Source organism: Zootoca vivipara, chromosome 1, assembly GCF_963506605.1.
Source record: "Zootoca vivipara chromosome 1, rZooViv1.1, whole genome shotgun sequence".
Taxonomy (NCBI): Eukaryota; Metazoa; Chordata; class Lepidosauria; order Squamata; family Lacertidae; genus Zootoca; species Zootoca vivipara.
This window is the reverse complement of record NC_083276.1, coordinates 37,372,500-37,388,263: the sequence shown is the minus strand read 5'-3', so window position 1 is coordinate 37,388,263 and position 15,764 is coordinate 37,372,500.

Sequence of the window (15,764 nt, the reverse complement as noted above, 5' to 3'; positions counted from 1 at the left end):
AGGTGGGGACCTTTAGTCTCAGCAACTGATTTCATGGAGTAGGTCCTACAGAGCATTAGACTGGATGCTCAGCTAAGTCTGTGAAGATTATATTTTTGCTAATAAAATTAACTTCAACTTTGAACTGTATGATTTACTGACCAGCTCACTCTGTGACACCCATCTACTGAGGGAGCCCAGGAGGAAGAGTGGGTCCAGGAATGTGGCTTCTGAACCCGACTCTAATTTCTGTCTTGCTTAGGGTATTCAATACTTTATGTAGAATTCCTAGGGACAGATTATGGGTACCTAAAACTGGTTATCCTTTTAGACCAAGTCCTTGTTTGAAGTAGAAGCAGCATGGGAGATGAGAAGCCCAACTCACCTGCCATAACCAGTTAACAGGAAGTCCCACGTGCTCTAGTAATCCACCCAAATGTTGCTGTATTTTTTTAACAAGAGGACCTCCTCATCACAATAAAGCTTATGAGTATGAAATCCCAGGATTCTAATAATGCCATCATTTGCTGTGAATGCAAGGTCTGATATTGCTTTGTCCATTTTCTTTCTCCTAGCAAGTTTGACCTACTCTGCCACATCTCCAATGATACCAGCAGCTATACACGGAGGCACTGCTTATGGCACAGTTTCAGATCCTTTGATACCACCAAATGATGTCAGAGCTTTTTTTTTTCTTTTTTCTTTTTAGAAATAAGAAGGTCATTCTCACACACAGCTGTGTAATGATAATATCTGGAATGCTGAGCTTTGCTGCTTGCAAAGTGATCGGCAGGATAAGCTGGTCTCCTAACATGTCACTTTTGGAAAGTCATCTCACATGGATCTGATCTACAAAGCGAAGTTGAGAAACTGAAGACTTGTTATTCCCCACTACCCAGAATTCCATGGGAATTCCATGAGCAAAAATGCATTATAGCTGCTATGGCGTGATATGTTCCTGGAATGCCTTGGAATGCCATCTTTCCTGGACCATGATTCCTCCATCTGGTAGCAGTGAAGGCTACTCCATACGGAAATCACTTGTGCTAGTTCCATCTCTGCTGGCCCATTTGTAAAACGCTTTGGCTTCATCTTGTTGCTGCAGAGACCTTTTGTTCTTACAATTCTAAATGCTGTAATAAACCCAAATCCAATAAGCCATGTTGTAGGGCCTAGGAGGGATGCGGGTGGCGCTGTGATCTAAACCACTGAGCCTAGGGCTTGCCGATCGGAAGGCTGGCAGTTTGAATCCCCGTGACGGGGTGAGCTCCCATTGCTCGGTCCCAGCTCCTGCCCACCTAGCAGTTCAAAAGCTCATCATAGTGTAAGTAGATAAATAGGTACCGCTCCGGCAGGAAGGTAAATGGTGTTTCCGTCCGCTGCTCTGGTTTTGCCAGAAGCGGCTTAGTCATGCTGGCCACATGACCCAGAGGTTGTCTGCGGACAAATGTCGGCATCCTCGGCCAGTAAAGTGAGATGAGTGCCGCAACCCCAGAGTCGTTCGCGACTGGACTTAACTGTCAGGGCTCCGTTACCTTTACTTTAGGGCCTAGGAAGTGCATGCTTCTCTGTAAGTATCAAATGTCCTTTTGGTGCGATGGAATTCACTTGGGGTGGTGCTAGCCAGCTGCAAGAGCATATGAAGATCTCTGCTGGATCAGAAGAAAAGTCTAACAAGTCCAGCATCCTCTTTTCATATTGTCCAACCAGATGTCTACCGGAAGCCCACAAGAAGAACACAAGACATGCTCATAATCTCCCCTCTGTGAAGTTGCTGTCCTTGGCAACAACAACACTTTTACCCTTTATATCTAATTTAATTTATGTTAAGAGAGATTTATATATAACTTTGTTTTAATAAAAATCTCTTAAAGCAGTTTGCATAAAATAGTATAAAATATTCATTAGCAATTGCAAAAAAGCAGACATTAAAAACAGTGGTGAAATTGTCAAAATATACATTTTTAGATGTTTTAATTGTTCTATCTTGTCTGCGTTTGTTGCCCTGAGCTCCTTTAGGAGGAAGGCAGCGTTTTAAATGCAACAAACAAACAAACACAAACAGACAGACAGACAGACCAACCAACAAACCAATAACTATTTGAAGTGATGCACTTTTCAACTCTAGACTCTTTAATTTAACACAGTGACCTCAGCTAGGAAATCCTTTTTGGCATTTAGAACTAGTTTCAGAGGAAATACCCTGAGGGTACCTGACTGTGGGATCTTTATGATCACTGAGTGGGACTGAAAATCTCCTTGGTCTCCCTCCTTGGCCTCCCTCATTAAGAATCATGCACAACTCTGTGCCAACTCTGAGAGATTAATCACTTCTCATTTAGTAGCTTCTTAGATTGGAGCAATGTTGAAGCAAACATTAAATGATAGGCACATTTCGGGTTGTTTACCCAGGTAATTTTTCTCATATTACACAACAGGCTCTCTTCCTGTAAAAGGAAAGATTAGCTCACAAATGTTCTGGCTTAGACCATAGGCTTATTTTTGTACACTTCAGTTCCCCTATGGATCAAATTGGAATAATGGCCTTTTATAAAATGTAAAAGGTACTGGAAAAGCAAGTTAAAGTAACAAGGAAAAAAGAGAGATCTTTTCACAGCAGGGGATGCATTTGATGGTACCATATTTTATAACATTCTTGACTAAAGGGATTGAATTGGATTGAGTTATTTTTTCTGCCACAGTTGCTGCTTCTCAGTTTGACTGAGAGCTCAGCTGACAGTCTGAATATCTTTGATCAGAAATGATTCATGTAATCATCCCACAAATGAATTGCTAGTGCAATGGGTCAACTATTTTGCCTAAGTTTTTGATCAAGGGAGTAAAGGTAAGGAAAAGGTAAAGGACCCCTGGATGATTAAGTCCAGTCAAAGGTGACTATGGGATGCAGCGCTCATCTTACTTTCAGGCCGAGGGAGCTTTCTAGGTCATGTGGCCAGCATGACTAAACAATTTCTGGCACAACAGGACACCGTGACAGAAGCCAGAGCGCATGAAACACCATCTACCTTCCCGCTGCAGAGGTACCTATTTATCTACTTGCACTGGCATGCTTTCAAACTGCTAAGTTGGCAGGAGCTGGGACAGAGCAACGGGAGCTCACCCTATTGGTTGGATTCAAACCACCAACCTTCTGATTGGCAAGCTCAAGACGCTCAGTGGTTAAGACCACAGTGCCACCCACGTCTAGGTAGTATGAATAGGATGAAGTACCAAGAAAATTGTGGATCAAATAGAAAATAGAATCAACATAAGGATTCATATATCTTGATTTCAGTAAGGTTTTTGCAAGCTACTGACCAGTCTTGTCTTAAAATAAGATTGCTTTTATGTGTCTATTTGGTCAGAGTATTATCATTTTTATATTGGTTTTGCTGTTGAAGCATAGGTCACATTGAGTACTTTCATTGTAGAAACGTGATTCAAATAAGCAGACAATGCAGGTCTTAAAAATCAACTAGGGAAATGCACTTTAACCCACAATTGAGGAAGGAGAGGAATTGTGGCTTTCTTACTTCCAGTTATTTGACTACACTGTGACCTATGAGCCTGGAAATTACAGGCCATGCAACTAAAGACATGGTCTTTGAAGAGGATAGTACTCTTATGCAAGGAATAGGGGAAAGTATTCAATACTTTGAACATGCTGTCAAAACTATAGACACACTGTCAACACTTTGGCAATGTACGTTCACACATTGTGTAGGAGGACTGTAAGATTGACAGCTTCAGTAAATCTTGGCAGTGTGAATGATCTACCAGCATAGTTGAAAACCGACATAGAACATTGTGAATGCCATGTCAGGGGGGCAGTTTATGCAATTAACAGAATAAAGAGTTTAGAAACTTTGCTTGGACTGTGTGTACCACTTCAGGCAGGTGCAGTCAATTGAAACCACAGCATCCTCTTCTTGCCCTCATAAAAAACTGGTAATAAGTAGGGTATGTGTTATTTGTGGGTGCTTCAGTGCTTTGAAGGGGTGGTGGTGACTGGCTGCTGCAAGAGGGGAAAGGGAGGCACCTGTGGTGGGAGGTTGTGAAATTCCATGGACCTGCTGGAGGATGCTCATGGAACCAGGGTTGGAAAAGTCCATCCTCTTCATCACAGACTGGCTAGGAAGGAGGGTGATGTTCTCACTCAAACAACCAGAAGCAGGCAACACCTATGAATCCAGATTTCATGAGATTCCATATTCAGGCTGATAGCCATAGCTGTCAACTTTCGGATTTGAAAATAAGGGATCAGCAGCAGCCTCGCCTGTCCCGGGGACAGTCTACGGTATATCTAACAATCCAGGATAGCAGCGGGAAACGGCACTGGAATAAGGGAATTTCCAGCAAAAAAAGAGAGAGAGGGTTGACAGCTATGCTGATAGCACACATCCTGCAATGTTGGTTTCTACTTTCCATTTTGCTCAGCCGCTGTCTAGTATACTCCGTATGTTGATCTTTTCTGTCTCCCTGCTAACTTCAGTGTTCAATTTGCTTTTGTGGCCACTTTTTTCTCTCATGTTCCACTCAGTTCAATATGTGCTCCAGAATGACCCCTAAACACCTCTTTCATCCTGTTCTCCCACATAATTAGTACTTCTGCTGCTATTGACAACCAGTAATTAATCTGTCATTAAAACACCCCCGAGAAGACAATGAAGCCTTCAAACCACACAGTTTGACACAGCCACAGAGCCAGAGTTGCTGTACTCTGTTGTCTTGCTTTCAGCCCCATGAAGCTTTTGTACTGTATGCTGTGGTGCAGCTTCATGGAAAATGGTGCCCAATGCAGACAAATGTCTGGTGACAGGCAAATGGCAGGATGTTTCTCATCAAGACTAGGGTTGGGTGACATCTGGTTTTCAACATCGTGATATATCACCAACTAAACATCACAATATATCACGATGTCTGAAATAAGGGTGGAGCTATGCAGAGGCATTGGCTGGCTTCACGGTTTTTCCTGCATCGTGATTTTTGCTGGCACCTGGTCTTGTGATTCGCTGCCCCTGCAGGAGGCAAGGGATAGCTGAGCCAGCAGAGCCAACAGGGGCTGCAGGAATCGACAGTAGCATTGGCTGGTTTACTGGTTTTTCCCTGCTCAAACTAAAGCCCTTTCTGGTGAAGCCTCATCCTCAGCCATATGGTTAGTGGCTAATTAAACCCAGGGGCATAGCAATAGGGAGGGTGATAGGGGCAGGGCACCCCAGGCGGCACTCAGGGGGCAGCGCCCCCTCCCCACCTCCACCGATGAAGCCGCTGCAGCCGCGAGCAGAGGATCCCGGGTGGCAGCATCCCAATACAGCACTGAGGTTTGTCGGTGACTCCGCTGCGTAGTACACAGGTGCGGAGCCACTGCGTACGGCACATGCATCGTGCGCTTCCTGTGCACGCATCATGTGCAGCAACACCGCACATGCATGCTGCGTGGGGCGGCACCCCGCCCCTGGGTGCACGCCCATGGTGCCGTCCCGGGCCATGGAAAGTCTTCGGCTGCCACTGATTAAACCTAAATCATTGAACAAACCTCCAATAGAATGGATCTGGCAATGGCCAGCTGATTAAAGTTCAAAGGGAAGTGAAACCAAGAAATGAGAGTAAACACTTCTGGAACCGAACAGCAGCTGACTCCAAGGAGTTTTCCTTTCACTGTGGTCAGATGGGAGGCTTCTGCAAAAGCAACAGAATGGCAGGCTAGTACCTGCCCAGAGGCACACAGCAGGGCTTTCCCAGTTCTGTTACTTTCATCTTTAATGAATCAGTATGCATTAAGGAAAAAAGAAACAATATTTGGGCATCCGATATGATTGTAAAAATGCTGATCGCATTTTAGTTCCAATGACATGCTCTTGAGCATTATGGAAATGCAATTCTGTATTTTCTCTCAACCCTCCTCAGACTAGCATTTACCCTGCAACTTTGCACATGAGCTTCCTTTTGCTTTGCTATGAAATACAACAGGGCATTGGGTTAATTCTACTTTTTTAGCAATAAAGTCATCATAATTCTCATTCAATTATCAATATAATATGGAAGGTAGTACTGAATTGTGATCTGAGATGTTTGTATGGTGAGCTGGAATCACACTAATTCTACAGGGAGCAAGTGTGTGTGTGTGTTTGTGTGTGTGTGGTTGGAAGGTGGAGATGGGGTGCAGGGCAACCTAAAATGGGCTAGACAAATGCTGTAGGATCTGTAAAAAAAGAAAAAGAAAGCTGGCTTCTTTTAGAATCAGCTATTCATAAAAATGTCCGATTATATCAAAAATAAATCACATCATCTCTCATCATCAGTGCACAAGAAGAGGAACAGAAACTGGCCCAAACCAGCTCATGTGCTGCAATCTCTCCATAACTTTATCCTTAATTTCCTGTATATCTGTAGATACTAAACTCTTATCACCATGTGGTCTGCTTTGATATTGAGGGGAAAACACAATCTGAAAAAGAAGGAAATTTGTAAAGAGAAATTCTAAAAAGGGAAGAACCCAAAAGAATCTGTGATGTGTTGTGATAACAGCTGGTGTCTCAAAGTCTGCCACAGGGCTTTGATTCAGAGTAGAGAGGTTTCATAAGGATCCCACCCACCCCTTATGCTTCATTTAGTGACGCGTTGAATTTGTGTGTTCAGACCCAGAGACCTCCTCCCTAAATAAATTCACACTTGACTCAAATTTTAGTTTTGGTTTTTGGCAGAATTTAGGCCACAACTTTATTGATTACAGAAAGTGAGTGGTTGCATAGGCTCTGGTTCGACTAGCTCCCTGCACCCTTGCAGGCAGCGCTGACCCAGGGCACCAGCATAGGTCAGCCAAGGGTGAACACCTGGATAGGCAAAAAGCTGGGAACAGACTATGTCCGCCACCCAGATGTCCCCCTGGACTCAGGCACGGGCACAACCCCCTCTTGGATATTGACCAAACCATTTGAGTCCCTGGATTCCTTTAACAGAATACCCTTCACATAGGGATGGCGAGAGCATTCTCCCATCCCTATCACCTGAACCAGAGCCTATCTGCAACGTTACAAGTTGTGACGATTTGCTACGCAGCAGGGAAAGGAGGTCAGCCACAAATCATTCCCAATCACAGACAGATGAACCCCATCAAGCCTGTAAAGGGCGCATCACGGAAGGTAATGCCCGGATGACGGATCACTGTCCCGCCCAAAGCCAGAACCTTCTTGGCCACTTCACTCTGGATGCGCCTCCTGACCCTTTCGGTGGCAGCTGGGCATTGGTTTCCTCGCCACGCATGTCGCTGAAACAGCTGCAACCAAAAGATTTTGAGACCAGGAAGAGCTGCCTTCAACTCTTCCAAGTCCTCCTGCATGTGGGTCCGCAGGCTCAAGCCAGGAGCTTCTGGCAAATCGTTCTCACCCAGCTGCACCTCCATCACCGCAGGTGTGTCTTCCGCAGACACCTTCGTCCGCACCGTTGGGAGAAGCTCCTCCGAACGCATTATTTGTCTGGACACCCAGGAGACGCACACATGGTCGGGGAGTCCGAGCCTGCGTCCGAATCCAGACTCCGCCGCCCTCCTGCCGGCCCAGTGGACAATGCTGTGCCTGACTATCCAAATGCCCGAGCGTCTCCACCCCCACCATTCAGCCCGGACACTGAGATCCAGCACCAAGGGCCTTCTGGCGGTTCCCTCATTGTGAGAAGTGAGGTTACAGGGAACCAGACAGAGGGCCTTCTCAGTAGTGGCACCCGCCCTGTGGAACGCCCTCCCAGCAGATGTCACGGCAATAGGTAACTATTTTACTTTCAGAAGACAACTGAAGGTGGCCCTGTTTAGGGAAGTTTTTAATGTTTGATGCTGTACTGTTTTTAATATTCGGTTGGAAGCTGCCCAGAGTGGCTGGGGAAACCCAGCCAGATGGGCGGGGTATAAATAATAAATTATTATTATTATTATTATTATTATTATTATTATTATTATTATTATTATCCAAACCTAGGCAGACCTAGGAAACAACAGAACAACATTAACAACTGCACCTCAGCGCCACATCCGAACATAACCCCTCTATGCTTCAGATTTCCAGCGACCCAGATCCTTAATCCTGTTGACGGACAGGCCCCAGTGCGCAACAGTGCGCAACAGTAGTACCTGCCCCAATACAGAAGGAATGAGGTGCAAACTCACTGGCCAGCAGGCCACATGCTGCGAGTGCCTTACGCATTACTGCAGCCAATTGATGCCTTTTTAACAGGCACCCATCCTCGTGGACCAGGAAGGGACCATCCCCAGGTAGGCGAAGTGATAAATATCTCTTGGCATACAAAATACATTAAGTTTGAGGTGGTTGCTAGGACTCCCCCTCCTGTGATGTTCAAGGCCATGGCACAAAATACCAGAAAACTAGAACACAGCTTTGACCCTGATTTGGAAGGAATATAAAAATATTTGGGTTGGGGGGTCTTAACTAGGAATCCTGTCAGTATACGCTTCTGAGTGGCAGCACAAAACTTTAGGTTTAGGGCACAGAGCAAAAAATAATAATAATTGTATAGATTTGGAAGGGATATCAGATTAGGGGGCTCATAATTATCTTACCCAGGAGTCCCCAAACTAAGGCTCGGGGGCCGGATGCGGCCCAATCGCCTTCTAAATCCAGCCCGCGGATGGTCCGGGAACCAGCATGTTTTTACATGAGTAGAATGTGTCCTTTTATTTAAAATGCATCTCTGGATTATTTGTGGGGCATAGGAATTCGTTCATATTTTTTCCCAAAATATAGTCCGGCCCCCACAAGGTCTGAGGGACAGTGGACCGGCCCCCTGCTGAAAAAGTTTGCTGACCCTTGTATGGCCCCAATCCCCGAAGAGCTTTAAGGGTAAAAAATAAGTACTTTGTAGTGGGTCCAGAAAATTATAGTCGTGACCTGCAGCATTCCCTAAGTATCTATTATATTATATTCTTTTTCTATTTTGTCACTGAATTGAGCAGTATGTTTGCACAGCTAACGAAGGCAGCACAATCCAGCGGCTGCCTTTTCTATTCTGTTCCATGCATGCAAAGACCTATGTGCTGTGATTAGAGAGAAAAATAATCTCTAGAGCCAATTAAACAAGCAATTTGCCAAATAAACTCATGTATTTTCTTGTTCTAATACTGCACCAGTGGCCCTGATGATTAAATATTAATCGAGAATTATATTTGTTGCTTGGCTATGCTTTTTAAATTTAGCACATAATGGATGAAACCTTCTGGTTTTTCCACCCTAAATAGCTGGAACCATTAAAAAAAAGAGAGGATTTTATCAATATTTTCCCCACAGGCTGTGCTGCTCTAAGCTTCAAATATTTAATACCCCCTTTCACATGCATTGTTTAAATCATTTTGATTTAAATTTTCCAGATACCAATTTTATTTCTCACTGCAGAAATATCTGTATGAATTCACATATCATCCATTTACTTCTGAAATATTGACAATGCCTATGCTTTATCGGTTGACCCTTTAATAAATGGAAATCTATTCCTAGGCAATAGATATTCTTAGATTATTTTAAGGTGAGCCCAAAATGTGCAGACAATCATTAGCTGACAATTTTTTAAAAATATTTTTCAAGCTCCTGCTAAACTGCTGGACAATTGTAGTATTCTCCTGGAGAAAATTTGGAAAAATGGCCTCCCCAGATTTATCCATTCATAAATTTTGAGTGCAGCTGTGGATCCAGTCTGCTGGCCCTGATGTTTCTCCAATAGATTATTGTATTTTAATGTTCTGTTGGAAGCTGCCCAGAGTGACTGGGGAATGGGTATAAATTATTATTATTGTTGTTGTTATTTGCTGTTGCTGCCAGTTCACACTTGCCTTCTCCAAGCAAGCCAGGAGGGAGTAAGGAGGTGAAACACATCTTGCCCTCATTCTTTGAGGGGAGGTAGGGAATGGGGCTGGAGGGAGAGGCAAGAGTGACAATGAGGTAGGGTTACCATATTTCGAAAAGTGAAAATCCGGACACAAAATTGTTGAGCTCTTCTTCTTCTTCTTCTTCTTCTTCTTCTTCTTCTTCTTCTTCTTCTTCTTCTTCTTCTTCTTCTTCTTCTTCTTCTTCTTCTTCTTCTTCTGTTTTTTAGCTTTTTGGGGGTCCAAAGATGTTGAACTATTTTTAAGGGAGTTCGCCAAAATGTTGACTTCCGACATTGCTTGCCAAACGTCAGGATTTTCCCAGTCATTTCAGCAGCTTCTGCTCAGACACTGCTTTGGACTACAGCATTCCAGGAAATTCTGGACGTATGGCAACCCTAAATGAGGAGGAGATGAGCCTACTCAGGGAGGGAACCTCAACGAAAGTACATTTCTGGTTGTTCTGCCAAAACCAGGAACCAGCACTGATCCATCCACCCCCCACCCCCCACCCCGTTTTTAATGTTTACTAAAGTAGCAGCTCACAATCATGAGTCTGAGAGGCAACGAGGGATGTAGCATATTAGCTAATTGTTGCATGAGCTTTCATAGGCCAACACACAGTTTGTCAGACAAATGAAGTGTTATGTTTAATTGGTATTCATCTATCTATTACACACAGCTCACACAGAGATGGGGCGTGAGGAGGGTGGCGGAGGGATGTCATTATGAAGTGATGCCAGAAAGCCTCACAATGCAATAAGATTAACTTTTGCTTAGAAACCAGAGGCCTTTCTTCTTGGAATTCTGAGCAGTGATATTCCTACAAATATAAGAGAATTTTTTCTGTATGCCACAGCTGCAGTCTATTAATCGCAGCAAATTGGAAAGGGGAAAAAACAACAGTACGGGAATGGCAGATCAAGCTTTTGGAATACGCAGAATTGGCTCAACTGACATATACCCTAAGGGGAAATACAAAACAACCATTTGTTAAAAAATGGGATATCTTTAGGAAATATCTACAAACAAACAATAATGACGTAATCTCCATGGCAGCACTAGAGTGACTCATGTGTAAAGTGAATATATTATTCAATGAGAAATAATGGTATGATATGTTATGAGAAAGTACAAGAAATGATAATAGGAATAGGGGGTAAGAAATGTAAGTACATTCAATGTTACGAATGTAAAGTATTTTGAGAAATGGCGGGAAGTCTATTTGTTTAGTTTATTTTTTTATTTTTTATTTAATATAGTTAGGTTAGAGGAATCTGGTGTGTGGAATTCAATATTTGAGTATATAACAGTTCAATGCAAGCAACATAAGGGAAAAGAAACAATAAGCATGTACCCTTAAAGGTGTAAATTGGTGTTTAATGCTGTATATAATTGGTACATGTATAAAAGACTGTGTATGGATTCACATAATAAAAATAAAAATAAATAAACAAATAAGTATGACCTGTTAATTTTCAGATTCAAATGTAACCCCCCCCCCCCCAGTGGAAAAAGTTAATGATCAAACCAGGATGAGTGTGATCCACTCTCAATTGGTGGTAACACAATTGGCAACACAAAATGGATAGTCAACGTATGCAGATGGACTATTATTTTCTGTTATCACTTCCAGGTTGCCTACATTTTACAAAATCTGTATCACTCAAACTAGAAAATGTATGACAACTGACCTAGTGGTCAAATAATCCATCTTAATGTATATAGGGTAGGTACATAGCAACCTTGACTGCCTTTGTGTTTTCTTTTATTGAAGTGGGAGATTGGAAGCATATTACAACTTTCTAAATGTGTCCTTATGTGAACTGAGTGGTACCAGCTCCTCACAGATCTTGGCTGCATTTAGAGCATATGGATTTTAATACATAATTACATTCTTCTTTGTGGTATAGCAGCACATCCAATAGATAAACCAAAAATAACTGCAGATAATTTGTTCATTTATTAGAAAAAATGGACAGCCTGGTTTTTCACATATATCTATATTTTCACTTTTGACTCCTATCATAATTACAATGAATGGCTTAACAGCAACTCTTGCTGGTGTTTTTAGGAAAAGGGACACTCTTGTGACTTATAATGGTGATATAATGACTTAAATGAGAAAAATTCAAAAACGGGTAATTACAAATCACCCTTTTCCAAATAGCTTTATAGTGGGAATTTCACATTAGGAAATGTAAATAAGGAATTAACCATATTTGATGCCATGGCAAAGCAATATAAGAGGACAAAAGAGTATATCCCCAAATATTGATACTCTTGGATATAGAAAATGGAGCATTCATTTACAGACCAACATGTGGATGAACGATCAGGCACTAACAACTTCAAACCTCTTTTATCAGTAGCAACTCTTTCAATGGGCAACTTTTGTGGGTGGATTTTTACTTCTTGGAAATATGGCAACCCCAATTTTTGATTGGGTTATGTCTGCAACCCACCCTGAGACCCTTTGGGGAATGGCGGGCTCTAAGTGCAAATAATCAACCAACCAACCAACCAACCAATAACAGGGTTTAAACAGACAGGGTTGAATCCAGCAGAAGTTGCAACCACTGAAAGAGGAGGGAATTTGGGACAGTTCTCTGTTACCCCTGCCGTCCTGCAAATATGCTGCTGGGGGCAAGCCAGATCAATATGGAAAGTGCCATGGTGATGGTGGTGGGGCTACAGAGAGATGGGGCAATTGGCAAAATTTGCCTCCCTGCCTCTTTTTTTTTTGCAAATGGGATACAACTTGTTACTTTGAAGTTGTCCCAGTGAAGAGCTGTTGGCTAGGGGTAAGAGATTCTGATATATTTATTCTGCTTCCCTTCTCCATGAAATATTTATACAAGCACTGCGAGCATTAAATCGCTCTTTGTGGAGTATTTTAATTTTAAAGTCAAATGCAACAAAGCTTTCTGTGTTGTTTTAATGAGCTAGATAAATCTATAAAAGGAATGCAATCTTTAAATTCCACAAGGAACACCTAGGCTACAGCCACTTCATCATTCCCCAGCAGATGTGCCACCTGTTTTGGCCTGGTACCAATCTATTATATCACCCACCTGTCAGCAACTTACTACAGAAAAACTGAGAAGAAATTTCTGCCCACAGATCCCCATGCTTGAGACCACCAGCCTTTATTTAAGCATGCAGCTCAGTAAAATGAGACTGATGTATAGGCTAGCGACCCTTTTTCCTAATTAGCATTTTTAGTGTGCTTAAATGCTAAAATGTTTTGCCCATTGGAGTATGGCAAAACTGCTGGAGCGAGTCAAATAACAAATGAGTGCAGAATACAAGTGCAATTATTATAAGCACACACGCCGAGACCCACACACCAGCAATGGAGTGAATATCCATCACTTTAAAGATCAGTGGCTTCTGAAGTTGGGACAATAAAAATTATAAAAATTATAAAAATTATAAAAATTATAAGGTAGAGATGCAGACATAATGTCATATGAAGAACTGTAAGTCTTCAACTTATATGCATTTCACTTGTGCGCGATCAGCCTCACACGCTTGGAAAATAAATATTAAATAAATAAAAAGGGGGTGGAAAGAGGGTGGGCGTCTGGGGAAAAAAGACTTTGGCAATCCCACCCACCATTGAACACAATGTGTTTTGACTATACACAATTTTTGGCTTTAGACGTGATGCCTGGAATGTAACTCCTGGGTAAGTTGCTGGCTTACTGAATTACTTTTCCTATTAATTATTATACTTTTTTTTTTTAAAAAAAAATGATGATTATAATTATTTCCAACTTTAGAGAGTGTTAGTCTAAATTTAATTGTTGCATGTCAAAAAGAGAACTAGAATATGTCTATCCAAATTAATAGTGCATTCCTTTACGGTGACGTCCAGTCCCATTGAGTTCAATGGAAATTACTCCTAGGTAAATAGCTATAGGTCTACAGCCTTAATAGTGTAAGGTAGGCAGAATAATGCTTGTAGGTACTGACACAGTGACCGTGCTGTGGTATGAATTTCTCCTTGTGCACTTAATAGAAGATATCTGTGAAAATTATTTTTCCAATTCCTAGGAAAGACATTTAGACAGGATGAGCAAATGAAAAAGAAAACGTCCTTCTGTTCCATTGATTTTATATGAAACCATTAAAACTTTCCTGAGAAAATGATAGGAAGCTATTTTTCATTGCCAGGATTTTAAGCAGATTTGATAGCATTGATTTTAGGTGCCTCCGCCTGGTCTGTATCACAAGGTTATCTTCAAAGCCCACTTTGCCTCAGGTGTATTTGCCTGGTGTTGCTTGTACTCATCTTTGAAGTTATTCCTGAAGATACAATGCCTTTCTTTTTTCGTTATTAGAATTATTAGTGGGATAGGCAGCCCAGGAATCTAGCGTCTATTATTTAGTTTTTTTTCCCCCTCTCAAACTTTGGACACCAAACTAACCAGCAGCAATCTCTAGAATGTGAAAAAAAATATGGACCGGAATCATTAATCTATTAAAGCATTTTATTCCCCCCTTCTGCCAAAAAGGGCTCCCAAAGAGAGTGGCTTACAAATATCAGCATTCAGGTGGTCTCTGTCTTCAGACTTGTAAGGAGGCATACAAGGCGCCATCCAACAGCCTTTGGGACTCCGCTCCGGATTTGGGTACGATTGACTCCTTAGCCTCTTTTTCTCCTGAAGATATATGGCAAGGCAGCGGAGGTTTAGGATCAGAGGTTAACTTCTCCTAGTTGGGCTACCTTCCCAGGTAGATGAGCCCCGTTTGCTCCTCACTTCCCTCTACAGCAGATGTAGAAACTGTTTTCTTGACCGTTGGACTCACATGCTGGGGAAGTCTCCAACTCACCAAGGGTTTGAGACCCATCGGCTACCCTCACCTGGTTTAGTCTGCCAGTCAAAGCTATTCCCGGGATGTGGCCACTGCCATAAGCTGCCATAAGCTGACAGGTGAGAGCTGAGTGCTGGGTGGGGATCAAAGGTGGACCAACTATCCCTGAAGGAGCACAATGTGTCTCCCACCAGAAGCACTATCCCTCCCTAAATAACTGTACGCTAGAATACTGTCTCGAGGTTTTTCACATGGTGTCATCCATGAAAACCACGGGGAAATTATAGAACAAAGTTCCCACGATTATCTGAGCCAACAGGGTTGCAAACAGATTACCCCCCCCCCCGGAAGTAATGGAATTTACTTCTGAGTAGATCCAGTGGTAGGATGAAAAACTCATTGTGTTACAGGCAACTGTAGACTGGGAGATGCACAAGTTTCCCATCCCATCCCACCCGTTCAATCACCTGTTCTACACTCCAAGAGCATCTTACTCTAAAGTATACACTCTTCCCCCCCACCTCTAGTAGGGTGACAGCCAGTCATCAAGCACACCCTTCTGACTTTTGATCACCAGTCAAGTGGGGAGTAGTTTGTACGGTGAAGATTTTAATAAACATGGCTGAACAACATCCATGGAGAAAGGGAAGCACCCAAAAGTTCTGAATGGTTGGCTGAAGATGCATTGCATAGGAAGGAATCATGTGACTTCAACCCTGTGGCCACTGAAACTGTTCCTTGAATGCTTCAAAGGCATGCGCCACGGAGACTACTCTGGCAGTGGTCCGGCGCTGTTCACCTTTCAAAAGCCGCATCTCTCTGCGCATGACCCGCAGTTCTCTCATGATGCCGTCCTCTGCCAAGAAGACAGGGCGTTGCACAATCAGTTATATTCCTTCAGCAAATAAGAATGTGATTCCATCAAATAGCCAAGCCCAGTAGAAGCAGAAATGGTGCACCATACTCCTTAAACTCATTCTCCCCCCCATAGCAAGGTATGAAGGAGATCCACTACTGTTAGATCCACCCCCCCCAAAGCAAGGTATGAAAGTTAGCTGCTCCGCCAGCTAACACAGGCCTCTTGGTATTACATATGTAA